Below are 27,810 nucleotides of genomic sequence, written 5' to 3'. Positions count from 1 at the left end.
TTTTTTGTCCCTGACAGGGTGGAAGTAGCAGCAAAACAGTGATGCAAGCAGAAACAATGCAGGGAGCATTGGGAGTTATATCTCTCTGATACTGCGATTTCGATTGCTTGGGGACCCCAGGAATGGTAGCACCCAATGCTGTCACATTGATTGCTATAGCCTTAAACCAGCAGTGGTAAGGAATAGGATTTCTACTGTCCAGGTCGGTTGGAGCTGGAGATGCTGCAGAGGCAGCGTCTCCCGCCTCCAAGGGGGGTGGGGGGGGGGGGGGGTGGGGTTGTGAGGAATTGCAATCATTGCTCAAATGTGACACCTGGTCTCCGGATTCAGGGCCCATTATTGCATGGCCCAGGACCAATACTGCAATGACTAGGCTAGGCATTTTCTGTTTCCTCCTTCTGAGCATATTTTATTTCATGTTGTAAGCTGCCTTTCCATTAAAGCTTGCTCACAGTGGATTTAAAATCAGCAACATAAAAAAAACAAAACAGAGTTTTATTGTGAAACAGAGCATTGCACAATATCATCAAGACGTAAATACTGTATATAAAACCAACAATATAAAATGCATCATAAGAAAACCCTAAAAGATAAATATGTAACCAGATAAAGAAGTAAAACTAAACATACATGTAACAGCTGATAGTCCCAGATAAAGGCCTCAGAAACCACACCTCAAACATAGTCTCTGAATGTTAACTCTTCCCGAGTTGTTATTTCATTCTGAGTGGCCCTGATTCCCTGGGCAGGGAAGAGAATAAATCTTCTAGGGTCTGTGCATTGCATTTGCTCAAATCCCAATTTAAATTCATTTGTAAACAGCACTCATGGTCACAGCAGCAATAATCATGCTGGAAGCATTGGATGGTTTCCAACCGAACATTTACTGCTAAATTATTAAACTGATGGAACAATTAGTTACAGCCTTAGTTGTTTTAATATATGATGTTACAAATGTAGTTCTTGAATAAATTTGTGACTGTCTGTCTTTCAATTAGTGTATCACTGGATCAATTCAGTTCCATTAATAAATTCAATTTCTTCTAATTTCCAATCAAGTTGGAACAGCTGGTAATCTCTCTCCCAATTGCTCATGTAAAATCCTGATTTACGCGCGTAAGTTGGTATATTTTAAAACAAAAGTGTAATTGAAATCATCAATTTTACAATTCCTCCACAGTTCACCCAGACCTTCTCCAAGTCATCTAGACCCTCCTAGTTCTTCTGTCTGAGCTCCCACCAGTTCACCCATATCTCCCACCCAACCAATGTTTGAGAAGAGATGAATCTGATATCATCAGTTGCACAAGATAATTAGCAGGTGTAAAATTGTGCAAATAAGTTACCACATGTACTCACATAAATCTCTTTGAAAATAGCAACTTATGCATGTATCTCTTAGCCTTTCCCAGGAACCCTCCTGGTCTGCCCCTTTTTTATGCATGTAGATTTGTGCGCAAAAGTGAAAATATGTGTGAATGTCTGATATTTATAAAATAGCATGTAAGCACAGGCTTCTTATGCGCATGATGATATATTATAGTAAAATGTAAGTTATTATCTGGTTCATAATAAAATGTTGTTCATTCAACCACTGATGGATTGTTATCAAATCGTTCTCTGTGCTGTGCCAAATAAAGATATCAGTGTATCTACTTCCAGTCGAAATATTTTGAAAACCTGAAGAAAGATATGTTACATCTTCCTCAAACCGGGCTATGTAAAGATGGCTATGCCTGATGTTAAAGGGATCCTATTGACACCTCATGGGTCTGTAAATAAAACATGATCTAAAATACAAAGTAGTTTTCACATAAAACTAATTTGGCTGTCCCATAAATGAAAGCAGTTGGAATTCTCTGTGGAGAAGTTCTTCTTTCTAAGATAACCTTAACCAAATTCAGTACAGCTGTTTGAGGTATATTAGTGTACAATGATTCGGCTTCCATGGACACTAAAATAAAATTTGAATTAATGAATTTAATTTCCTTGGCATATGTGATGTATCCTGTATGTATGATGCCGAGTGCTGTAACATAGTAACATAGTAATGACGGCAAAAAAGGACCAAATGGTCCATTCAATCTGCCCAACAAGCTTATGGTAGTATCTGCCACGCATTGCAGGTTACCCCAAGTTTCTCTTAAGGGTAGTAATTGCCACTCTGTGCAATTATCCCCAAACCTTATAATAAGAGCAGTAGGGATGTGAATCGTTTTTCAACGATAAAAATTATCGTCCGATAATTTTAATATCATCTTAAATCGTTAAAGAACACAATACAATAGAAATTCTAACGATTTATTGTTAAAAATCGTTAAATCGTGTTAGTGCGCACTAACAGAAAATGATACAAATTGACACTTTCCAGGTCAGTAAAGGTCAGTTAGGAATGAATATGTATTCCTATTGGCTGGCTGCCCTCTTATCTATTGATGTTACCAAGGTTCCCACTGAGGTGATGGTTGGGGGGATGAGAAATGGAAATGGAAACTCAGGAACACTAACAGAAAATGTTACAAATTATTGACACTTTCCAGGTCAGTAAAATTCAGTTAGGAATGAATATGTATTCCTATTGGCTGGCTGCCCTCTTATCTATTGATGTTAGCAAGGTTCCCACTGAGGTGATGGTTGGGGGGATGGGAAATGGAAACTGTTGGTAGTTGACAAAAAAAGTAATGTGATCAGTCAATGTGACTAGAACTTGTGCCCTATTCCTGATACCAGGGGTGTTGTGATCTTCCTGCACTCAGTGCCCTATCCCTGATACCAGGGGTGTTGTGATCTTCCTGCACTCAGTGCCCTACCCCTGATACCAGGGGAGTTGTGATCTTCCTGCACACTGTGCCTTAATCCTGATACCAGGGGTGTTGTGATCTTCCTGCATGCAGTGCCCTATACTTAATACCAGGAGTGTTGTGATCTTCCTGCACACAGTGCCCTATCCCTGATACCAGGGGTGTTGTGATCTTCCTGCATGCAGTGCCCTATCCCTATTAATACCAGGAGTGTTGTGATCTTCCTGCACACAGTGCCCTATCCCTGATACCAGGGGTGTTGTGATCTTCCTGCATGCAGTGCCCTATCCCTGATATCAGGGGTGTTGTGATCTTCCTGCATGCAGTGCCCTATCCCTGATATCAGGGGTGTTGTGATCTTCCTGCACACAGTGCCCTAACCCTGATACCAGGGGTGTTGTCATCTTCCTTGTCTGACAAGACCTTCTCCTGGTGAATCCATGCTGCCTGGAGTTGAGCAACCCACCTGATTGTAGATAGCTCACTATGCTTTCCTTCAGCAGATTCTCCATTAATTTTCCCACCACCGAGGTGAGGCTAACTGGCTTGTCGTTTCCAGCCTCCTCTCCTCTACCACTCTTGAGAATTGGGTCCACAACTACTCTTCTCCAATCCTGTGGCATCAATCCCATTTATAGGGACATTGAACAGATCATACAACAAACCCGCTAGCACATCTTTGAGCTCCTTCAGTATCCTGGGATGTAACTCTTCTATTCCCATGTCCTTGTTAATTTTCAAGTTGCCTAGCTCATCCTGTACATTCTCTTCTATAAACAGAGTTTTGTCTACCTCATCCCCATCTATGGTCTTGTCAACCAGCAACAATCATTCTCAAGGGTCTTCTTTAGTGAACACCGAACTGAAGTGTTTGTTAAATATTTCTGCCATTTCTTGTCTCTCTCCACATATTGCTCCTCGTCACCTTTCAATTTCATTATATCACTTCGGGCCTACTTTCTTTCTCTGACATATCTGAAAAATATTTTGTCACCTGGCTTTACTGCTTTGGCAATCTTTTCTTCTGTTTGCTCTTTTGCTTTTCTGATTTTTTCTTTGTCTTCCTCAGTTTCAAAAGATATTCTTCCCTGTGTTCCTTTTTTTGGGATCCTTTATATTTCTTAAATGTTGTTCTTTTTGCCTTTATTTTTTCAGCCACCAACTTTGAGAACCAGATCTGTTTCTTTTTCTACTTATTCTTGTTTACTTTTCTAACATATAGATTTTCTGCCTTTGTAATAGAGATGTGAATCGGAACCGGAATCTGATCGGTTCCGGTTCTGATTCAAAATCTTAAAATTTTTATCGTCCGGCTCGATTTTTTTTTTATCGGCTGTGCCCGATCCGATAACAAAAAAACCCTCCCCCACCCTCCCGAACCCCGAAAAACCATTTTAAAATTACCTGGTGGTCCAGTGGGGGCGCAGGGAGCGATCTCCCGCTCTCGGGCCATCGGCTGCCACTAATAAAAATGGCGCTGATGGCCCTTTGCCCTTACCATGTGACAGGGTATCCGTGCCATTGGCCGGCCTCTGTCACATGGTAGGAGCACTGGATGGCCGGCGCGACTATTAGTGGCAGCCGATGGCCCGAGAGCGGAAGATCGCTCCCCGCGCCCCCACTGGACCACCAGGTAATTCTAAAAGGTTTTGGGGGGGGGGGTTTGAGAGGGTGGGGGAGGCTAAGGGGGTCAATTTAAAGGGTCGGGTGGGGTGTTTTTTTTATCAGGCCATCAGCGCCATTTTTTTTAGTGGCAGTCAAAAATATCTGACGATTTTTTTAAATCGTCAAAAAACGATTCACATCCCTACTTTGTAATAGCTCCTTTTAATTTAGCTCACCCATTTTCTCCCAGTCTTCTAGTTCTTCCTCCAGGTATATCCTCATTATGACAAAGTCTGTATTTGTGAAATTCAAAACTCTGGGCTTCTCATGATTTCTCTGTATCATATTCACAATATCAAACCAGATCGTCTGCTGATCACTGGTGCTTAGGTGAGCCCCTACCAGAAAATTATAGACATTGTACCCCATAGTGAGCACTGGAATAAATATCACACCCTCCCACATGGGTTTCATTACCATTTGATTGAGAAGGGCATCCACTATTTTTCTATTTCTTGTAGATTCCGAAGGGATACTCCAGTCCACATCCATCAGATTAAAATCTTCAACGAGCAAATGTTCTCCCTTCTTTCCCAACTTTTGGATGTCTTCAATTAGATTTTCTGTTTGAGTTGGAGGCCTGTAGATCACATTAGCAAAAATGGAAGCACAATCTTCTTTTTTTAGGACGGTCCATAATGCTTCTTCTCTACTCCACGTCCCTTACAAATCAGTTGCTTGGATGTTGTTTTTGACATAAAGAGCTACTTTTCTCCTTTTTCTGTTCTCTTTGTCCTTCCCAATCATGAGAATCAGTAAACCATGTCTCCATAACAACAACAATGTCCAAGTCCGCCTCTACTATTAGGGCCTACAGGTCTGGGATTTTTTGCCCAAACTATGAACATTTTTGGTCATAGTTTTCCAGCTGCTCTTCCTAATCACCTTTTCTGCTTTTTTGAACTGTTTGATTTTGTTACTTTCTCTTCCCACTTCCTGTATTGCTTGGAGGTGACATACCAATTTCACTGGCCACCTCTTGCCATCCCTGCTCTTTGGTTTAAATGGCTGATAATGCATGATCTGAATTTTTCACTTAGCTGTACTGCAGCTCAAAAAAAATGATTTACAGAAACAGCCACTGGCTCCAACAATAAACCATTGGCAGACACTGTAGGACAACACAGAGGATGTAATAGTGACTTGTGCACTTTTGATACTCCAGATACCATCAGAATTTTAGGTTTTTCACAAATAAAAATCTCCCTTTATTGGCGAGATAGCCAATTTGTTTGGTTTCTTATATAAGATATTCAATCTTCCTTGGCAAGTGCTCCATCGAATCCTCCGATAGTGGTAAATAACAACTTATACAGGCCAATTGCTAATACATCTCTGCTATATAAATGGTAGAATTCATGATCACTACTGCCTACCTTTATCATGTGGGAGATTGCATATCCATAAGCTAAGTCCTACTCCATTTGCAATTCATTAAAAATATAAACATCTTTCTAAAATTTGTGACCTATGATTATATTTTTCAGTTATGATTAGTCCATAATTGGTGGGTTCTAAGACGTATATTATGAAATTTAGGGTCATGCAAGATAGTCATTATTGAATCCAGATTCATGGTTCAATTGTTCCATTCATTTTTCCCACTCTTAAAGATGAATTTTCAAAGAGTTGGGCGTGCAAATAGCACATATTCGCATAAATTCTATTTTTTTTAAACCTCAGACATACACTTGCATGTAATGGTGTGTGAATAAATTTGCTTGCATAATAAAGGGATGGGGGTCAACATTTATGTACATTGTATATAAGTTGCTATTTTATAACCTGTCAAAGACACACACAGGCTGTGACCTGTGCATATTTATACCTACTAATTATCTGGCATAAGTGAGAATAAAATTCTTTATAGCTAAATAGTGACAGGATAAACTGGGGGGAGTTCAGGCTGAAGAACCAGAAGGGTTTTGATGACCTAGAGATAGACTGAACAAACTAGTGGACTAATTGGATTGCAGTGTGCTGCAGCAGTCAAAAAAGCAAACAGAATATTAGGAATTATTAGGAAGGGAATGGTGAATAAAACAGAAAATGTCATAATGCCTCTATATCGCTCCATGGTGAGAACGCACCTTGAATTCTGTGTGCAATTCTGATCACCGCATCTCAAAAAAGATATAGTTGCGACGAAGAAGGTACAGAAAAGGGCAACCAAAATGATAAAGGGGATGGAACAGCTCCCCTATGAGGAAAGGCTGAAGAGCTTAGGGCTGTTCAGCTTGTAATTTTCTTCATGCATGCATGTTACAAAAAGTGATGATTTATGCACATAAAAGCTGACACATGCTAAAGAAAATATGTGAGTGAAATCTACATGTGTAAATGCTTAGAATTAGGAGCACAAATACTCATGGATAAGAGATTTGCACCACTTATCTGGATAAATTTGGACTTCACTTTGTAAGGGGTAGCTTTGCTGCCACTTAGCCAGATAACTCTCAAGTACCGCTACTTATCCCGTTAAGTAAGATAGCCAGATAAGAGTTAACATTCTACTTATCCAGCTATGTTGAAAATACATACCATGTATCTTTCAGATATATGAACATGTTGGGTAGATTTAGACATATTTTATATAGTGTGTGCACATTTGGGTTCATGATATAAAATACTAGGGATGTGAATCGTTTTAGGACGATTAAAATTATCGTCCGATAATTTTAATATCGTCTTAAACCGTTATGGAACACAATACAATAGAGATTCTAACGATTTATCGTTATAAATCGTTAGAATCGTGAGCCGGCACACTAAAAACCCCCTAAAACCCACCCCCGACCCTTTAAATTAAATCCCCCACCCTCCCGAACCCCCCCAAATGACTTAAATAACCTGGGGGTCCAGCGGCGGTCCGGAACGGCAGCGGTCCGGAACGGGCTCCTGCTACTGAATCTTGTTGTCTTCAGCCGGCGCCATTTTCCAAAATGGCGCCGAAAAATGGCGGCGGCCATAGACGAACACGATTGGACGGCAGGAGGTCCTTCCGGACCCCCGCTGGACTTTTGGCAAGTCTTGTGGGGGTCAGGAGGCCCCCCCCAAGCTGGCCAAAAGTTCCTGGAGGTCCAGCGGGGGTCAGGGAGCGATTTCCCGCCGCGAATCGTTTTCCGTACGGAAAATGGCGCCGGCAGGAGATCGACTGCAGGAGGTCGTTCAGCGAGGGTTCCGGCGCCTCGCTGAACGACCTCCTGCAGTCGATCTCCTGCCGGCGCCATTTTCCGTACGGAAAACGATTCGCGGTGGGAAATCGCTCCCTGACCCCCGCTGGACCTCCAGGAACTTTTGGCCAGCTTGGGGGGGGCCTCCTGACCCCCACAAGACTTGCCAAAAGTCCAGCGGGGGTCCGGAAGGACCTCCTGCCGTCCAATCGTGTTCGTCTATGGCCGCCGCCATTTTTCGGCGCCATTTTGGAAAATGGTGCCGGCTGAAGACAACAAGATTCAGTAGCAGGAGCCCGTTCCGGACCGCTGCCGTTCCGGACCGCCGCTGGACCCCCAGGTTATTTAAGTCATTGGGGGTGGGGGATTTAATTTAAAGGGTCGGGGGTGGGTTTTAGGGGGTTTTAATGTGCCGGTTTTGCGATTTTACGATTTTTCGATTTTTCACGATTTTTCACGATATTTTACCCCCCCAAACGGCAACAATACGATTCCCTCCCCCTCCCAGCCGAAATCGATCGTTAAGACGATCTAGGACACGATTCACATCTCTATAAAATACATGTGCATGCACATGTACATCCATATAGCCACTTATATGGGCGCACATATGCTTGTTTTAAAGTTAACCTCTCTGGTTTTTTACTTCTTCTTTGAACAGCTACCTGGCACCCTTAGTTGAGTTATTGAGAAGTATGGAGTGGTTTGTCATATATTTACTGATACAGAACAAAAGGTTACACAATATCATTACCATATATACAATAGAAAGAAAAAGTGGCATACAAAAGATTTTTTCTTTTTTTCAGACAAAATGCCTTAAAAACCTAATAAAGTTAGTGAAAAATCAATATATATAGTATATAATTGCCTTGAGCAGTATATATTATATACTGCTCAAGGCAGAAAGGAACCACTAGGATGAAAACAATGTCCTTTAGTTTAGCGCCATTCCAATGAAAAGCACTCACCAATTGCACTTTATTAAACAAATCGAGTTAAAAAAACATATCCCACTTAACTCAGTCTAAACCCTTATTAACATAATAAGCACCTATATTCATATAAAGGTAGATTTTAAAAGGGCCATGCATTCATCTTTGCTACTGCTCCTTGTTAGGCACTGGAGAAGAGAGAGAGAGAGAGAAAAAAGAGAGAGAGAGAGAGAACCTCTTTGTATGATACTCTATATATTGACTATTGTAAGGGGGTGTTGTTATAGACATATTCAGAGGTATCCAATTTAAAATTGACCTCATTAAAGAATTTTTGACCTTATAAGTGATGAAAAGGAGTAGATTTCTTTGTACAAAGCAGCTAGCAGAGAACGTGTCTGTAACAACACCGCCGGCGCCTTCCATTCATATTTCAAGATGACAAGATGACAAACCAAATCACATGACACCTGTCCACCAATCTGTCCCAAAATGAAACAAAATGAGTGTTTTCATCAGTATGTGGTGGTGAGCTAAAGCAGTGGTTGTCAACATTTTTTCTGTCAGGACACACCTGACAGATGGTTTTCACATGCGTGACACACTGAACATATAATCATCACGGAGCTAAATGTAAAAATATATTCTGCATCCAAAGGAACCTTCCCAACCCCTTAACAATGGGTGCAGAGCATAACTAGGATATTCCCTGTCATCTCAGTAACAGCAACACAAACTCTCCCTACCAGGTGCAATAACCCTACTTATGAAAAGACAGCAATTTACCACCAATGCATGTCCTATTGAAAAAACACAATAAATAAGATTGATACAAATTCCTAAATATTAGTAAAATACATCGCCTTGGTCACACACATAGAACTGAACTTCCCCAAGTACAGAAAAATCACAAATTACAAATATGGGGACAGAAACTGGAATGGAAACCTAAAAAAAGCCAATCTGCATGCAGTGCAAACCTGGAGAAATGGAAACAGAAATATAGCACCTAACATACTCCCAGAATCTGAAATAATGCACACAAACTAATGCGTACAAAGTTACATCTGCATTAATGGAATGCACTCAACAGTAACAACCCTACCTATGAAAAGGCAACACTACAAATATTAAACCAGGTCCTAAACACTAATGCACCTCCTATTAGGAAAACAGAATAAGCGAAACTGCTATAGATCCCTTCACAGCAACTACAAACTTGCAGAATACCCTTACCTTAGTCACACATGCAGAATTCAGACAGACCTTCATGAAATACAGAATAAAGTGACCAAATGTTTTTGTTTTTCCATTGTTGTACTACATACAGAGTATGGCTTCTTGCTGTTTCCAGTTCAATTTTTGTCTGCACATTTCTATTTATACATTTCTCAAGAAGTATACAATAATAATTCTAAAACTATACTAATAACCAGAATAAATGTTTCTAAACAACTGATAAATAGAATAATATCCAATCATTAAAAACTTATAAAAATTGTTAAAAATTCTCCAAACACCAATAAAATATTTCAAACAGAAGACATATTACATAATACCTAATAATTCAAATGGCAGTCAATCAAGAAAAATAAACTTAAAAAGCCACTTTTACTTACCCTCTCCAGCAACTCTCTTACTCTTTTCCCTTGCAGGCCAGTAGTACACACCAAAGGTAGCAGTAGCTGCTTAAGCTCTGCCCTCACAGTCCTCTTCCTTAGAGCCCATGACCAGTATCTCTGTCTCCCTTACATACACACCAACACAAACCAGTCACACCGCCATGACCAGTTTCTGTCTTTCACATACCAGTCACTCCCCAACTGGTCTCTCTCTCTCTCACACACACATACACCAACCACCTCCTTGACCAGTCTCTCTCTCTCACACTCACCAGTCACCTCCCAGACCAATGTCTCTTTTTCTCACACATACCGATCACCTTCCTGACAAGTCTCTCGCTTTGCCACATACAACAGTCATCTCTTTGATCGGTCTCTCTCTCTCTCTCTCATACATGCCTTCTCTCTCTTACTTACACACATGGCCTCAATCACACACATGCTCTCTCTCACTTACATATTTGCTGGCTCATTCTTTCTCTCTCAATCATTCACTCCCCCAAGCACACATGGTAACTGCAGCAGCCTCCTTCTCCATCCCTTGCAGTCCAAGAAAAGAATCCCATCAGCTGCGGGGCTAATGTTACTCTGCCTCCTCCATTGTACCTGAAGATTGGAGGGTGGTCAATGTAACCCCAATATTTAAAAAAGGCTCCAGGGGCGATCCGGGTTACTATAGACCAGTGAACTTGACTTCAGTGCCGGGAAAAATAGTGGAAACTATTCTCAAGATCAAAATCACAGAACATATAGAAAGACATGATTTAATAAAACACAGTCAACATGGATTTACCCAAGGGAAGTCTTGCCTAACAAATCTGCTTCCTTTTTTTGAAGGGGTTAATAAACATGTGGATAAAGGTGAACCGGTAGATGTAGTGTATTTGGATTTTCAGAAGGCGTTTAACAAAGTACCTCACAAGAGGCTTCTAAGAAAACTAAAAAGTCATGGGATAGGAGGCGATGTCCTTTCGTTGATTACAAACTGGTTAAAAGACAGGAAACAGAGAGTAGGATTAAATGGTCAATTTTCTCAGTGGAAAAGGGTAAACAGTGGAGTGCCTCAGGGATCTGTACTTGGACCGGTGCTTTTCAATATGTATATAAATGATCTGGAAAGGAATGCGACGAGTGAGGTTATCAAATTTGCGGATGATACAAAATTATTCAGAGAGTTAAATCACAAGTGGATTGTGAAACATTACAGGAGGACCTTGCAAGATTGGAAGATTGGGCATCCAAATGGCAGATGAAATTTAATGTGGACAAGTGCAAGGTGTTGCATATAGGGAAAAATAACCCTTGCTGTAGTTACACGATGTTAGGTTCCATATTAGGAGCTACCACCCAGGAAAAAAGATCTAGGCATCAAGGTGGATAATACTTTACAATCGTCTGCTCAGTGTGCTGCAGCAGTCAAAAAAGCAAATAGAATGTTAGGAATTATTAGTTAAGAGTTATACATTTATATTTTACATGAAAAATATCAAAGTACAGTATTCTGAGGTAAAAATATCACTTAAATTATATTTACATGCACTGCTGTGATGCCAACCAGAAATCCCTGCAAAAAAGACATTTGGAACTCATATGGTATTAGGCCTATTGTTATGGTGTTGGGTGTGGGCTTGACCCTCTGAAAGCCCGAATACACTTCCTATTAGGAAAAAGCCTCATCTCAGTCATACACACACATCCATCCCAGGCAGCCTCCCATTCACACACACACACACACACACACACACACACATCCCAGGCAGCCTCTCATATATACACACACACTCCCATTCCAGGCAGCCTCCCATACATACACACACACACACACACACACACACACAAACACTTCCATTCCAGGCAGCCTCACACACACACACACATACACACACACACACTCCCATCCCAGGCAGCCTCCCATTCACACACACACACACACACACACACACACACACACACACACTCCCATTCCAGGCAGCCTCCCATACACACACACACACACACACACACACACACACACACACACACACACAATCACCCATCCTAGGCAGCCTCCCATACACACACACACACACATATCCCAGGCAGCCTCTCATACACACACACACACACACACACTCCCATTCCAGGCAGCCTCCCATACACAAACACACATACACACACATATCCCAGGCAGCCTCTCATATATACACACACACACACTCCCATTCCAGGCAGCCTCCCATACACACACACACACACACACACACAAACACTCCCATTCCAGGCAGCCTCACACATACACCCATCCTAGGCAGCCTCCCATACACACACACATACATATCCCAGGCAGCCTCTCTCTCACACACACACACACACACACACACTCCCATTCCAGGCAGCCTCCCATTCACACACACACACACACACTCCCATTCCAGGCAGCCTCACACATGCACCCATCCTAGGCAGCCTCCCATACACACACACATACATATCCCAGGCAGCCTCTCACACACACACACACACACACACACACACACACACTCCCATTCCAGGCAGCCTCCCATTCACACACACACCCATACACTCCCATTCCAGGCAGCCTCCCATACACACACACACACACACACACACACACACAATCACCCATCCTAGGCAGCCTCCCATACACGTATACTACTTTGTTATACTACTCTTAGTTACGTTTTTAACTAATTATGTTAATCATATGCCTTTGATCTGTTCTCTCCCACACTGTAAACCCCCTGTTCACTGTAACTTTATCTTCCTAGTTAATTGGTTACCCCGAGTTTCAATGTAAACCGGTACAATAAGACGCTTGTCTTGAGTATCGGTATATCAAAAGTATTTAAATAAATAAATAAATACACACACACACACATATCCCAGGCAGCCTCTCATACACACACACACTCCCATTCCAGGCAGCCTCTCATATATATACACACACACACACTCCCATTCCAGGCAGCCTCCCATAAACACACACACACACACACACAAACACTCCCATTCAAGGCAGCCTCACACACACACACACACACACACATACACCCATCCTAGGCAGCCTCCCATACACACACACATATATATCCCAGGCAGCCTCTCATACACGCACACACACACACACACACACACACACACACACACACACACTCCCATTCCAGGCAGCCTCCCATTCACACACACACACACACACACACACATCCCAGGCAGCCTCTCATACACAAACACACACACACACATATCCCAGGCAGCCTCTCATACACAAACACACACACACACACACATTCCAGGCAGCCTCCCATACACAAACACACACACACACACACACACACACACACACCCATTCCAGGCAGCCTCCCATACACAAACACACACACACACATATCCCAGGCAGCCTCCCATACACAAACACACACACACACACACATATCCCAGGCAGCCTCTCATACACACACACACACACACACACTCCCATTCCAGGCAGCCTCCCATACACAAACACACATATCCCAGGCAGCCTCTCATACACACACACACACACACACACACACACACACACACATACACCCCCATCCCAGGCAGCCTCCCATTCACACACACACACACACACACACACACACATATCCCAGGCAGCATCTCACACACACACACACACACACACACACACACACACACACACACACACACCCCCATTACAGGCAACTTCCCATTCATATACACACACACACATACCAACCAGGCAGTCAGGGTCCATGAGTCATTCCTCCTCTGCTGCTGCTGCTAGCCTGTTCCTTCTTTGTGGAGAAAAGCCATTCTGCAGCTCCTTTTCCTGTGCTGGCACCATGGTAATTAAACACTCGCAGTGCTAGCACTTCCTGTATTCTCATCTCGCGAGAATACAGGAAGTTATAGTACCGCGAGTGTTCAATACCGTGGGGCCAGCACCGGAGGAGGAGCTAAAGGATGGTCTTCCTCTGCTGTGGCCTCCTGCTTCTGCTGCCAGTGGGATTGGGTCCACCGGTGACATCATGGGCCTCCTTCTTTTGCCACCGGTGGGATCAGGTCACACCAGGTGTGCCGTCCTGTGCAATTGCACAGTTTGTACACCTAGTGGCGCCAGGCCTGTCTTCTGTCATATTGTGAATGCATCACAGGCCTAGTATATGCCAACAGCACGTACCTCCTTGCTCAGCCCTGGACTTACAGACAGATTAATGCCTAAGCTGCTCTTGGCCCCAATGGACACACTCTCCCAGCAGCTTCACCTTATGTGTTTATGTATAGGCAGAAGTGACATCATCAGCTCGTAAGGATGCAACCTGCAGTTTACGTTTGCATGCTGACATATAATACAAAATTCCATTGCCAATGCAAGTCATGATAAATGTCATCCAGTTAGAGGTTAAGGACTGATGATTTGGGACCAAGCTCTCCAACATTTCTGAAATGCAAGACTGTAGTGTATACTGTATAAAACAACTGAATCACTAATATAAATCAAATAGTCAATAAGTAAACAGCTCATTTTAATAAAGACGTTTATAGATCATAAACACCAGAACTACCGACTGCATGAACTGAACAAGAACCATCAGTAAAAGCTGGTTTCCAGGTGCAAATGTTTGTGTGTAGCTTGGTGGCATGAATCAGACCATAAAAATAAATTGTAGCAACTGGGCTGCATTTTTCTTCTTCCCAAAAGAGATATCACACATGTTTTGTATTGGACTAGTCAGATTTTCAGTGAATGACAATTACAGTACAGCAAATTAAAAAAAATATATATATCCGGGCAAGTTTGTCTGTGAAATACTTTCTTGATTTTTCCCATTAATGGTATAGATAACTTCAGTTCTCAGTAGATCTATTTTGATTGGATCCTTGCAAGAGGGAATAAAGTATAATGATCCAATTTCCAGGATGAAAGAAAACTGTTCAAAATGAAAATTGATTTTCTGGTCTCTTAAGGTCTACAAATTGGGATAGTGATGCTTTTCTCATGTTTCTGGACTCCCAAGCCTTATAGTAGTCTGAAGGTTTGGTAAAGGTTTCTAGGTCTTTTCAAATATATCATGGACTGCTTTGATAAAAGAAAAATGGGCTCTGTTTCCCTTTTTTTTTTTTTTTATATCAGTTTTGATGTTGAAAGCACCATCCACATGTCAGCTAAGCTGGCTTATATGTTACTAAATCAATTGATTTCTAAACTGCAAGGTTATTGAAACAGTTTTCAGGAAGAATTAGGGTCAAGACCTGTTCAGACTGCAGTTTCCCGGGGAGACTATTGGAGTTCAGTTTTATTGAGAGTCATTTTAAGTAATTTGGTTTGGTGGTAGTATGGACAATAATAATAATGATGATTCAGATTTATGTAGCACATTTCATCCAAATGAGATCCCAGTGTGCTTTCTGAAGCCAGCACAGCGTCCCCCTTTTGGTTGGAAGATACGGCTACTAGTTCTGCTGCCTGATCTGGATAATAACTTCCACAGCGCCCCAGTTTGGTTTTGTATGCTGAATCCGAAATTTCTGAACTTAGAGGAACCCAGATCACTGAAAAAGAAATGAAAATGTCCTTTTCTTTTCTTCTCTGTTAGCAGACAAGTTTTTGATATGCACTTCATGATTACAGCAAAAGCAGCACAATTATATTTAGTTATTTATTTGGACTAAATACACCTAGAGGGAACAATTTTTGGTAACTCACCCATGTGCAAAGACCTTGGGTCATTTTATACCAATGAACCTGGTAGATGATTTTCACAGAAAATTATGCACATGGTTTTTCTTTTGTACATGGGCACCAAAGTCACATTCTTTATCTGTGGGTGGAAGGAGGAGGGAGAAAAGTAAGTGTGCAGATTTGAAAATGCCATTCTATGTGCATACATAACTCTCCCAGTCTAAACATGCCCCCAGGAAAGCCCTTTCATAATGAGAATAAAAGTATGCACATTGCAAACCCTATATATACTTTTAGTTGCTTTGAGAAGGGCAATTTTCAGACAGGCCCATGAAGGAGTTAATAAACATGTGGATAAAGGTGAACCGGTAGATATAGTAAACTTGGATTTTCAGAAGGCGTTTGACAAAGTTCCTCATGAGAGGCTTCTAGGAAAAGTAAAAAGTCATGGGATAGGTTGCGATGTCCTTTCGTGGATTGCAAACTGGCTAAAAGACAGGAAACAGAGAGTAGGATTAAATGGGCAATTTTCTCAGTGGAAGGGAGTGGACAGTGGAGTGCCTCAGGGATCTGTATTGGGACCCTTACTTTTCAATATATTTATAAATGATCTGGAAAGAAATATGACGAGTGAGATAATCAAATTTGCAGATGACACAAAATTGTTCAGAGTAGTTAAATCACAAGCAGATTGTGATAAATTGCAGGAAGACCTTGTGAGACTGGAAAATTGGGCATCCAAATGGCAGATGAAATTTAATGTGGATAAGTGCAAGGTGATACATGTAGGGAAAAATAACCCATGCTATAATTACACAATGTTGGGTTCCATATTAGGTGCTACAACCCAAGAAAGAGATCTAGGTGTCATAGTGGATAACACATTAAAATCGTCGGTTTAGTGTGCTGCGGCAGTCAAAAAAGCAAACAGAATGTTGGGAATTATTAGAAAGGGAATGGTGAATAAAACGGAAAATGTCATAATGCCTCTGTATCGCTCCATGGTGAGACCGCACCTTGAATACTGTGTACAATTCTGGTCGCCGCATCTCAAAAAAGATATAATTGCGATGGAGAAGGTACAGGGAAGGGCTACCAAAATGATAAGGGGAATGGAACAGCTCCCCTATGAGGAAAGACTAAAGAGGTTAGGACTTTTCAGCTTGGAGATGAGACGACTGAGGGGGGATATGATAGAGGTGTTTAAAATCATGAGAGGTCTAGAACGGGTAGATGTGAATCGGTTATTTACTCTTTCGGATAGTAGAAAGACTAGGGGGCATTCCATGAAGTTAGCATGGGGCACATTTAAAACTAATTGGAGAAAGTTCTTTTTTACTCAACGCACAATTAAACTCTGGAATTTGTTGCCAGAGGATGTGGTTAGTGCAGTTAATATAGCTGTGTTTAAAAAAGGATTGGATAAGTTCTTGGAGGAGAAGTCCATTACCTGCTATTAAGTTCACTTAGGGGCGGATTTTCAGAGCCCTGCTCGCGTAAATCCGCCCAAAACCGGGCGGATTTACGCGAGCAGGGCCCTGCGCGCCGGGAAGCATATTTTACATAGGCCTCCCGGCGCGCGCAGAGCCCCGGGACTCGCGTAAGTCCCGGGGTTCTCGGAGGGGGGCGTGTCGGGGGGCGGGCCCGGTCGTAGCGGCGTTTCGGGGGCGTGTCGGCAGCGTTTTGGGGGCAGGTACGGGGGCGTGGCTACGGCCCGGGGGCGTGGCCGCGCCCTCCGTACCCGCCCCCAGGTCGCGGCCCGGCACGCAGGAGGCCCGCTAGCGCGCGGGGATTTACGCCTCCCTCTGGGAGGCGTAAATCCCCCGACAAAGGTAAGGGGGGGGTTTAGACAGGGCCGGGCGGGTGGGTTAGGTAGGGGAAGGGAGGGGAAGGTGAGGGGAGGGCAAAGGAAAGTTCCCTCCGAGGCCGCTCCGATTTCGGAGCGGCCTCGGAGGGAACGGGGTAAGCTGCGCGGCTCGGCGCGCGCCGGCTATACAAAATTTATAGCCTTGCGCGCGCCGATCCAGGATTTTAGTGGATACGCGCGGCTCCGCGCGTATCTACTAAAATCCAGCGTACTTTTGTTTGCGCCTGGAGCGCAAACAAAAGTAGGCTATTCGCGCGCCTTTTAAAATCCGCCCCTTAGAGAATAGCCACTGCCATTAGCAATGGTAACATGAAATAGACTTAGTTTTTGGGTAATTGCCAGGTTCTTATGGCCTGGATTGGCCACTGTTGGAAACAGGATGCTGGGCTTGATGGACCCTTGTTCTGACCCAGTATGGCATATTCTTATGTTCTTATGTTCTTACCTGGGTAAATGACTTTGAAAATGATCATTTTAGCAGTAATTTTCAAAGAGATTTCTGTGGAAAGAATCCTTTGCAAATTTCTCCTCTCTCCCCCCCCTTTGTGGGAAAAAGGGGCGATGCCAAGAGCAGGCCGGTGAATTATATGGGGATTCCATGATGAAATCCCTACACTGCCTAACCTGTGTACTTTCCACCAGTGGTACTTTCAAAGTGAAACTCTGCAGGGAGTATCTCTTTAAAAATTGGATTACCCCCAGGTCTACAAGCACTGGGGGGAGTTTGAAAACTGACTTCCCCATGATTATTCACAGACCCTAATAGGAAGATAATTCTAAGAATGGTCTGGTCTTTGTTATTATAAGCATTTGAAGGAAAATATTTAATAAAATAAGTATGTGTGCTGGCAAGACCTACATTTGATTTTTTTTCAAATAGAATTTATTTTGTAAAATTTATAAATTTGAGATCAAGATAAACTTATCACTGGAAAAGATGAAAAAACATGTTAAAGGTACAAGATAAAGAGGATAACTTTCAAATCTATTTGCATTACTGGATTTGCATGCATAAGTGGATGTGCAGAGGTTTATCCTTCTATTTTATTAACTCTGCAAAGGGATGCTGCACAGTTTTATGAAAAAGCAAGTGGTTCATCTCTGAAAGTGCGTGCTTATGTTTCAAATGCGTGAATATTTGCAAAGCATTGATAATGTGGACTTTCTTTACCTATTTTATAAACATATGAGTGAAAAAAAATGACTTGTATGCATAAAATTGTGATTTATAAGTGGAGATAAGTACATTTTAAAATATGCTTGTATATGTGATATGTGATAAAAAAATACCTGTTTTGGTGATACCTCCACCAGTTCACTGAAACTCTCGTATTTCATCCTGAATTCACCTGAGTTCAACCAGATCTCCCACCCAAAAATAGAAGACAACAAATGAGTCTAATATCAAATGCACTAATTAGCAGGAGTAAAATTGCATGAATATGTTGCCTAACGCAATCACATACATCTCTTATAAAATACAACTTCCGCATGTACATCTGGAACACTGCTAAGCCGCCCCTCTTTTCCACAAGCAAATGAGTGTACATCTGTGCTAAATTTCTGCATGTAACCTCTTTGAAAATGTTCTCAATGAGTAAAGTAAAAAAGTGCAAGTGAAAAAGAAATCACATATCACATATTAGCCCACAATCCAAGAGGGATCCAAGAATGAAATCCTGGGAGCTGGGACCTTAAAGGAAATCTAACCAGAAACCTGTATAGAAGCTAGTATCTGAATAACTGATCAACACATACATTACCCCAAAGAAAGCAACATCAAGTGTGACTGGGATCCACAGTGCCTACCCTCGTCCCCAGAATCTTTCTAGAGTCTAGGGAAAACCCAAGGAGAGGAGGGTCATAAAAAAATCTCACATTCTCCAGTTTCTGTATTTGATTTTTAAGGTGGGTCAGACAGCAATCATTTTTGTTTGCACTGCTCATGAGCAGGCTGTCAACCTTCTGAAGAGGGCAAGAGATCAGTCATCAAAGAAGGATGCGTTGAATGTCTTCAAAATGAGGTCATGGGCACAAACATAATGGTGCAATATTAAAGTATAAGCACTGCAAAAATAGTATGATGTAAAATCCCATTATCCTTCAACTGTGGAGTTCTCCATTTCTGTTTTAGTACCTCGTTTTACTGAGGAGAAACTCTGAAAAAGTTTTAGATTTTGTAGCATATGCAACTTGGCTTCTACTTTGGTACATTGATATTTGCATAATTTCTCCTCTTGCTGTTTATTCCCAAAATCATTTACATGAAAATAGGGCCTGTGTCCCTGGAATTCATCCTCCTCTGCTATTTATTTGTGACATCACAATCTGTTGGCATAGTAATTATTACGATTTATCTGCCCCTCTCTCTCTTACAATCGCCCCTCCCAATTGATCTTCTTTCACCTGCTGAGCCTAACTCTTGCCTGCTCTCCCATCTGCTGATCCCCTCTTACATTCTGCCAGCCGATGTGCTCTTTCATTCATCCACACCAGTCCATTATCTTTATTCTCATATTGCCTCAGCCCTTCTATCGCCCGTCTCTTCCTTCCCTCCTCATATCCCCCCACATTCATTACTGATCCTGCTGAGAGTAACAAAGTAGGAGAGTAATAGTGTCTTGTGCTACTTCCTTCCTCCTTCTCTGCCACTGATCTGAGCTCGCACTTTTCAGCCACTTGGCTCTATAATGTCTTACCTGAGTCTGGCATCTGAAGGCAGAGGAGGATGACATAACCTGAGGCACTGCAGTTTTCCTTCTTCTCCCATCAGTCTGATCTGTGACACATGTGAGAGAGGGAATCACTAGTGGGATCATCTGGATGGGGGGGAGGGGAGGGAAGAGAGAGAGGGGGATCTGTGTGAAAGGACTAGGGGATGAGGAAAAGAGAATGAGGTGTTTGCTAGCCTGGCCTGTCCCCACTCCATCTGACCCAGATCTTGGTTTCCTGCAGTTGTGTAGGGATCTGGCAATTCCTCACCTGTTGTGGGAAACTGGGGGCCCTGATCATAACTACATAAAGCAGTGGTTCTCAACCTTTTTTGGCCGGGACACACCCGACAGATGGTTCTCACATGCGTGGCACACTGAACATGTGACCATCACGGGGCTAGATGTAAACATGCACTCTGTATCCACAGGAACCTCCTCGATCCCCAACAATGGGTGCAGAGCAGATCTAGGGCATTACCCTGTACAACTTGCCATACAAAAAAGTTATTCTGGTTCTGATGACATCCCAGTAAAAGCAAAACAAATTCCTTTTACTAACAGGCAAAATAGCCTTCCTTATGAAAAGACAGTAATTTACTACTAATGCATATCCTATTGAGAAAACACAACAAATAAGATTGATACAAGTGCCTACATGTTAGTAAAATACCTCACCTCGGTCACACACCCGGAAGAACTGACCTTCACCAAGTACAGAAAAACCACAAATTATAAATATGGAGACAGAAACTGGAATGGAAAACCAAAAAAGCCACTCTATATGCAGTGCAAACCTGGAGAAATGGAAAGAGAAATATAGTACCTACTACCTAACAGACTCTCAGGATTTGCAATAATGCACACAAACTAACCCGCACAAAGTTACACCTCTATTATGGAACGCACTCAAACAGTAACAACCCTATCTAAGAAATACAACTATTAAACCAGGTCCTAAACACTAATACATTTACTATTGGGAAAACAGAATAAGCCAAGCTGCTATAGAGCCCCACACAGAAATAATTGTAAAGCTATACTAAAAATGTTACAAAACAGCTGCTGAACAGAATAATATCCAACAAAACAGCAGACATCGCATAATACCCAATAATTAAAATGGCAGTCAATCAAGAAAAAGAAATTTAAAAAGCTACCTTTACTTACCCTCTCTAGCAACTCTCCTACTCCTTTCCCTTCCAGGCCAATAGCATTCAACAGAAGCAGCAAGGGCTGCTGAAGCTCTGTCCTCACAGTCCTCTTCCTTAGCGCCCACAACCAGTCACTCACACACACACCTCCAATTAGACCCCTTGACCAGTCTCGACCTCTCTCACACTAATCATCTTCCTGACCAGTCTCTCTCTCAATCACACACAAATGCTCTCGCACCCATTCACACCAGCTCTCACTCAGGCACCGATTCACACCCACAAGCTCTCAGCCAGGCTTCCATTCACACCCACACACACACAAGCTCTCACCCAAGCACCCATTCACACCCACAGACACAAGCTCTCACCCAGGCACCCATTCACACCCACAGACACAAGCTCTCACTTAGGCACCCATTCACACCCACACACACAAGCTCTCACCCAGGCACCCATTCATACCCACAGACACAAGCTCTCACCCAGGCACCCATTCACACCCACAGACACAACTCACACTTAGGCACCCATTCACACCCACACACACAAGCTCTTACCCAGGCACCCATTCATACCCACAGACACAAGCTCTCACCCAGGCACCCATTCACACCCACAAGCTCTCACTTAGACGCCCATTCACACCCACAGACACCATCTCTCACCTAGGTACCCATTCACACCCTCAGACACAAACTCTCACCTAGGCACCTATTCACACACACACAGACACACAATCTCTCACCCAGGCACCCATTCACACCCTCAGATAAAAGCTCTCACCCAGGCACTTATTCACACCCACACCCACAAACTCTCACCAAAAACCTCTTCTTCTTTCACTGCAGGGATGTTCTCCAGTTCCGCCGTGGCTTTACTCCAATGGTCCTTCTTTTTTCACCGCCACTGGGATGAGCTCCTGTGGTGGCCTTGGTCATGGTCAGGTTTCCTCTTCGCCGTCACGGGGATGGGCTTCCGTGGCGGCCTCGGTCAGGGTAGGGTTTTCTCTTTACCGCCACAGGGATGAACACCTGTGGCGGCCTTGCTTCGTCGGAGTTCAACACTACCATTCCTCCCACCCCACCCCTGGGCTATGCAATGCCTGCCTCACCGGCCAATCAAAGGCTTCCTTCCTTCTTCCTACTCCCACTGGCAGGTAGAAGGGAGGAGGCTTCCGATTGGCCTGCACGGGGGCAGGCAGAATGAAGGAGGCTTCCCATTGGGCAGTGGGGGTAGGAAGAAAGGAGGCTTCCAATTGGCCCGGGGGGCTAGAAAAAGGGAGAAGGAAAGTACAACGGGGCAGTGGGACACCGGGAGACATGACACACCCGCCGGAGCTTGGCGACACACCGATTGAGAATTGCTGAAATAAAGGATAGATACAAACCTATTTGTGCAGTCTCTATTTTACTTCTGCATGAATGTCTTCAAAAATGATGTTTGAATGTGATATATAGCTGAGTTCCTGAATTCACAAGTTGCAGTCCTTTTTTCTGCTGACAGTAGTATTGCAGTTTGCCTAATTAGGAGAAATGCAATTATATGCTGCCCAGTCAACCTTGTGTCATATATTATTACTCTTTGGCTGACAATATGGGCGGCGTAGGGTTCCTCTCGTTGTCAAACTCATTTACAGTTTTAACTGCTTTAGGTACAGCAGTGGCACTAGAAAAAATAGTTAATGTGATGGGTTAGTCATGGTCTTAGAAGAGAGGAAATCCTATTTTTCCAAACTGGACTCAGAGCAAGGTTTCAGTCTCCTGCTTTTGTGGCCACAAGAAAAACATGAACGTAACAACACATTTTGAAAAATGATGCTGGGATCTAGAAGTACTCTTCAGGATAATAATGCAGAGATGTGTCCTTTAGTTTCTAATTTCCTGCTAAAGAAAACTATTTATTTGTAATTATATTCAGCACAACCTTTCATAATTAATGATGCCTACTGATCTGAAAATGGCAACACATTTATTACCTTTTAATTCTAAATAAATACAACAGAGTAAGCTATTAAGACTAACAAATTATTCCAGTTTTATCTTTATCGACTTTTTGTTTTATGATAACAATGTCTGAGTCTGTTAATGGCTACCTGTAGCACACCAATGAACTCTTATGTAAGCAGGAAGCAGATGATGAAATTCCTCAATTAGTTTAGATTTTGTCCAGGAAAGAAAACAGCAGCAGAAAATAATATGCTAAGTGTATGCTTTGCCAGAGGGATTTTAGTTTTTTACATTTAATGAGCGTCTCAAATGAAGCAGTGGATGGATTAGGCCTTTTCTAACCCTTCAGCTCTTTTTTTTTTACCAGCACTCACAGCAATTATTGCTGTTGACAAAGAAATTAGGCATCACATGATGCTGAGATCGGGGCTGCAGAAATGGCTGTACATTATTTTTTCCCAAATTGAAAAAAAAAAAGTGTATCTTGCCAGAAAACCTTACTTGAGTTCATTACAGACCTTGGGTGCATTATCTATGAACTCAAGGTCCATTTACCTCGGCTCTGTGGAGAATGAGCAGCTATCTAACTCATTTTGAGCACGCAATTACAGATCTGATAAAGCTTTGAAGCAGGTCTGTATGGGGGCCTGTTGTTTTTCTTTGATGCTAATCTAATTCTTGTCAGTTTGGGTTTTTTTTAACTGTAGTTGGAGAGTAAAGGAGGTCAGTTCCACACAGAATGATAAATAACATCCACTCTTCTTCCTTGAATAAAGCCGACACTGTAGAGCTTCTTTTTTAATTAGAGCTGAATGGATATTTTGTGCTCTATTTTCTGGAGATGCTTTTAAAACAGTGTGTCCTAGAGAAGTATCAAGTATCGTTGGTGGTGTGACTCATTCTTCTGTCTCCCCATGGTTCCTGAAGAAGTTTACCATATTTCTTTCCATTGGGTTTTCATTTTATATTTTAGTGCAGGTTTCTTTTCCCCAGTCAGTTCCAGCTGTGATTTGCATGCTTTTTTTTTGTGTATTTGTTTTGAAAAGGTGATGAATCAGCTCACTCCTATGACTCTGGGCGATGTTTCTGCCTTGAGCATCTGCAGCTTCCCTAAGCCTACGTTCTTATGTTTGCTGTTTAACCAATAGGAACTATCATTTCATAGTACAGAAGGAGGGACATGGCTGAAGATTAGAAAAATCTGAAAAGTGCACTGAAAATCATATGTAAAGTAGATCTGTGCAAACTGTTTTTAAAGTTATCTTTCTTTTTATTTTGAGAAATGTGGATGTGAAAGGCTTGGCTGGAAGGCTTGAATAAATGGAAGATCACTACATTCTTCACTCTTGTTTCACCCAAACTGAACAAGTGGATGGTGTTATGTTTTTGTAAGGTTGTGAACCCTGGGCCGAGATGAGAGATGTCTCCGCCCACAGGGAGGAGCCCTGTGAGCCTCACCGCTGCTGAGACACAGCTGTAAGATAGAGACTTTGTTATGAAGGAAGGAAAGCAGAGCCCGCAGAGCGGGAGATGCAAATAAGTACAGTTCTGAGCTATGGGGTATACCCAGGGTGATACCACTGATGTGAAGATCCGGTAGTGGCCCGCAGAGCGGGGTATGCCAGGAAGTCCCTTCAGACGAGTAGAGATTACCTCAGAAGTGCAGATCTGGTAGTGGCCCTCAGAGCCGGGTACGCAAGGATGTCTGTACTGAAGATGATGATAATGAGATAGTCTGTGGTGCAGGAACCCGGAAGTAGATCTCGTAGCTGGAACGGCAATACCCTGCAACACAGGGTATACTGGAACAACTTCTACTGAAGAGGGAACGGTAGTGGCCCGAGGCATGGGGTACACCGCAGAAAAGCTTCAGTAAAGCTAGTATTGTTGAAGTCTGTAGTAAGGTACTCACAAGTGGTAGTTCCAGGAGAGTGTCCCGAGAGCGAGTCAGGTAGACATCCAAGGCAGAAAGGCCCTCCGAGGAGCGGAGAGCCAGGAACACGGAAGGGCCCCCGAGGAGCGGGTACCCAGAGCGTCCACACGGCAAGAGAGAAATCTGGAACTGAAGTCCAAGAATGGAGCGGATTCAGCAACGCGGGAACTCCTTGCTAACTCGTTGAAGCAATGGGCCGGTCAGCTTAAGTACAGCAGCGAGGTGGCATCATCCGGAGGGGACGCCCCCGAGTTTCCCACCATGACGTGTACAAAAGAGGCCCTTGCGGGCGCGCGCCTTAGGTGATTCCAGAGACAAGATGGCAGTCGGCAGCACCCATGCCATCCCAGGGATGCTGGGGAGGTCAGGGGTGGTTGGCGGAAGCCGCCATTCTTCCTAGGATTGACGGTGCAGGGAAAAAAGAGGTGAGTGTGAGATCTCGCAGTCATCTGCGACCAATGGGCGTAACAGGTGGCACTTGTTTTGACATTATTATCCTTTTATTTTCTTGGGCAATTCCATAAAGGAACATCTCAAAACTCTATGTCCTATAACACTTAAAAAAAGAACATGATCTCATTGTCAAGCAGTATTTCAACATAAGCAGTCAAAAGGTCAGCTATATTGAAATTGTCATTCAATGGGTGTACAGTGTACTAAAAATAACATTTGATATGAAGTGCAGCTGGATAACCCCTGTGTTATCTGGCACTGGCAACGTTTTCTCCAGTATTTGGTGCTCCTGTTGAAGAAACTGCTCTGTGTGGAGGACTGTTGAAGTTCTGATGCCAGCAGGAAGTCAAGGAACAGGGAGATAACTGAAAGATCATGGAGGTACAAGATTTTCTTTTTTTTTTAAAGGGATTTTTATCATCATAGTTAATTTATAATTGCCCTTTGCAGCTGTGACTAAGCACTGAAATTCAGCATAGTTTTGGTTGTCTATGTAGAAATGCTGCTAAGAGGAAAAGGGGGTTTCTCTGTGCAGATTGTAGATAGGGTTGCCAACAAGCCCCACATGATAAGTTATAGGTTGTGATTTTATAATCTTGTGTTTCCTGGAGAAACGCACTGCAAGTCCACGGCTGCAGTGGGCTAAGCTTGTCTTGGCTCAGCCTGGTCCTTTGTGGACACAGAGCTCATGCTGGGTCATTATTCAAAACTGGCCGGTTAAGTAACTTAGGGCCAAATTCATTAAGGTTTTTCTCCCAGTGAATCAGATACTTAGTTTATTACAACATATCCGGCTAAGTTACGATGTACATTCAGCGGCACGGTTATGCCAGATAAGTCTAACTAGCTAAAGTTAGACCTGCTCTATGGCATGCCTAGCTTAGCCATACAACTTATGCGCCTAAGTCCGAATATCGGCAATTAGCCGCATAAATTGTATAGCTATCTCTCTCTGCCCCAATCCACCCCCAACTTATGTGGCTAACGTTTTAGCTGTATATGGGACTTACATGGCTTAAGTGGTGACTGCTGAACATGGGCGGATATTCAACTGCCGCTACTTAGCCACGTAAGTCCCGCTTATCTGGCTAAATAGTGCTGAATGTGCTTTGAATATTAATCTCGCTATGTTTTCCTGTGTGTGCTTGTTTCATGTCCTGTGTGCATGCACATGTGCACAGCTTACACAGAACACTGCTCACTGGGAACCCTGGTTGTGGACCACTTCATGAGGATCATCAACTTCTGCTAAATCAGTATGCAGAATTTTACTAATTTTCTTTTACTTCATCTCCAAAAATATTAATTTTGTTTAGTATGTTTCTGTGGAAGGGTAAAACTGGTTTCCTTTTTACCTCTGAAAAAAAATGTTCTCCTGATGTAACTTTTCAAATGTCCTCACATTTGATAAAGCTAGGTTGAGAGAACATTGCCCAAATCTCATCTTGGAGTGATTTTTCCTCACTCCGAGGGTCATCAAATGTTCACAAGAGACCACTGTTCTGTTCATACGTCTCACATTGAATGTCAATGTGGCCCCTAACCCCCTACACTGATACCTAACCCTCACCTCGAGTTACTAGGTGGGCCTCCTATAGGGATACAAATACCTTTCTAGGGAGATGACATTATGGCCAGGCTCTCTCTCTCTTTCTCTCTCTCTCTTTCTCTCTCTCTCTCCCCCAAAAGCTAGTTGGATGCTCTGGGAGCCTCAATTCATCTAAATAGACCTTGCAGGAGACATCACACACAGTCACAGCAACTATCACACAGCCTAACATAATTCAAAAAGGTATTGTTAAAATCAGCATTAAGTCTGTACAATAGCTCTTCACAGTCAGGCAGATCCAGCCCACTCTCC

General features: G+C 42.8%; 1 protein-coding gene across 3 annotated transcripts in view; it reads left to right on the top strand.

Moving 5' to 3' along the window:
* The window catches only part of NCALD (neurocalcin delta), a 757,024-nt gene that overhangs the window by 124,015 nt on the left and 605,199 nt on the right, over positions 1–27,810 (top strand). For 2 of the 3 annotated variants that reach the window (XM_029591833.1, XM_029591830.1), the window contains exon 1: positions 26,234–26,330. The exons of the other annotated variant lie outside the window; for it this stretch is intronic. The gene's annotated coding sequence lies outside the window, so the exon portion shown is untranslated. Of the gene's footprint in view, positions 1–26,233; positions 26,331–27,810 lie in introns of those variants that run through there. 3 annotated transcript variants of the gene reach the window in all.

This window comes from Rhinatrema bivittatum, chromosome 2 (genome assembly GCF_901001135.1).
Source record: "Rhinatrema bivittatum chromosome 2, aRhiBiv1.1, whole genome shotgun sequence".
Lineage (NCBI taxonomy): Eukaryota > Metazoa > Chordata > Amphibia > Gymnophiona > Rhinatrematidae > Rhinatrema > Rhinatrema bivittatum.
The sequence above is the reverse complement of the archived record's forward strand: the minus strand, read 5'-3'. Positions and strand labels throughout refer to the sequence as shown.